This window comes from Chrysochloris asiatica, unplaced genomic scaffold (assembly GCF_000296735.1).
Source record: "Chrysochloris asiatica unplaced genomic scaffold, ChrAsi1.0 scaffold00062, whole genome shotgun sequence".
Lineage (NCBI taxonomy): Eukaryota > Metazoa > Chordata > Mammalia > Afrosoricida > Chrysochloridae > Chrysochloris > Chrysochloris asiatica.
In genome coordinates, this window is record NW_006408580.1 from 3,095,075 (window position 1) to 3,096,393 (window position 1,319).

Sequence of the window (1,319 nt, forward strand, 5' to 3'; positions counted from 1 at the left end):
TAAAAGTACGGCCAGAATATTCCTTAGAAGCCAGAATAGTGTGACTTTGTCTCTCATACTTCAGACATATTATCCAGTGGTACCAGCTCCTGAAGAAGGACATCATGCTTGGTAAAATGGAGAGTCATCAAAAAGGAGGAAGACTCTCAACATGATAGATTGGCACAGTGGCAGCATCAATGGCTTGAAGCGTAACAATTTTGAGGATGGTGCAGGATTGGACAGTGTTTCATTTTGTTGTGCATAGGGTCCCTATGAATCAAAACCGACTCAATGGCACCTAACAACAACTACATACTTGATTCAAATAGAAGGTTTTCACTAAAATAATGAGCCCATTGAAAGTTTTTCAGTGAGATTTCTATACAGGTCTTGTTTAATTAGTTATGAACATAAAACACCTACACACCACACCAACTAAATCAAACCTCTTGCCCCAAATCAACTGTGACTCATAGCGACATATACAAAATAACAAAATCTTCAGAAATGTACATTTGCATCATTCCATTGTGCTACTCAAAAATACAGAAGAAAATTAGTTAAATAAAAACATATGACAGTGAATGTGTCTGCTGGGAATACTTCCCTGTGTTCTACATTATCACAGCTAAACATTAAGTCAGACCCTTAACTTGACTTTAATATATTTAAGCAATAAACATCAAGGCATAGGGCACTCTCTAGGAATTAATGAGTAGCAAGAAGGGTTGATGGCCCAAAGTTGAACCAAGGACCATTAACCCTAGCTGCTTATTAATTCTCCAGGAAATGCCTGGCACTGAGGTTGGTGTTACTATTTATAAGCCCTTGACATATGAAGAAAATAATTGCATATTACACCACCTACACTGGGTCTTCATTTCAGAAAGTGCTGTAGGAAAGCAAGGAGCTGAATCAAAATGTTGTTGCTGCATCAGGCCTTTTCTGCTAAATTAAAAGCAATTACCAAAATGAAGGTTTTGTTCTACAACCAAAGAAAGATATAAGAACCACCAGACACTGCCCTCCACTTCCCCATCCCCACTACCAGTAAATTCAAGGCAAGTCATAATGGCAGCACCTTCCTGGGGTCATTTTTAATGAAGTATAACACACATGCTGCTGATGAGGCACAACTCAAAATGAAGAGAAAGAAGTATAAAATTCCATTAATAATTGGAACATGGAATGTACAAAATATGAATCTAGGAACATTGGAAATTTATCAAAAATGAAATGAAACACATAAACATTGATATCCTAGGCATTAGTGAGCTGAAATAGATTGGTACTGACCATTTTAAATCTGACAATCACATAGTTTACTATACTGGGAA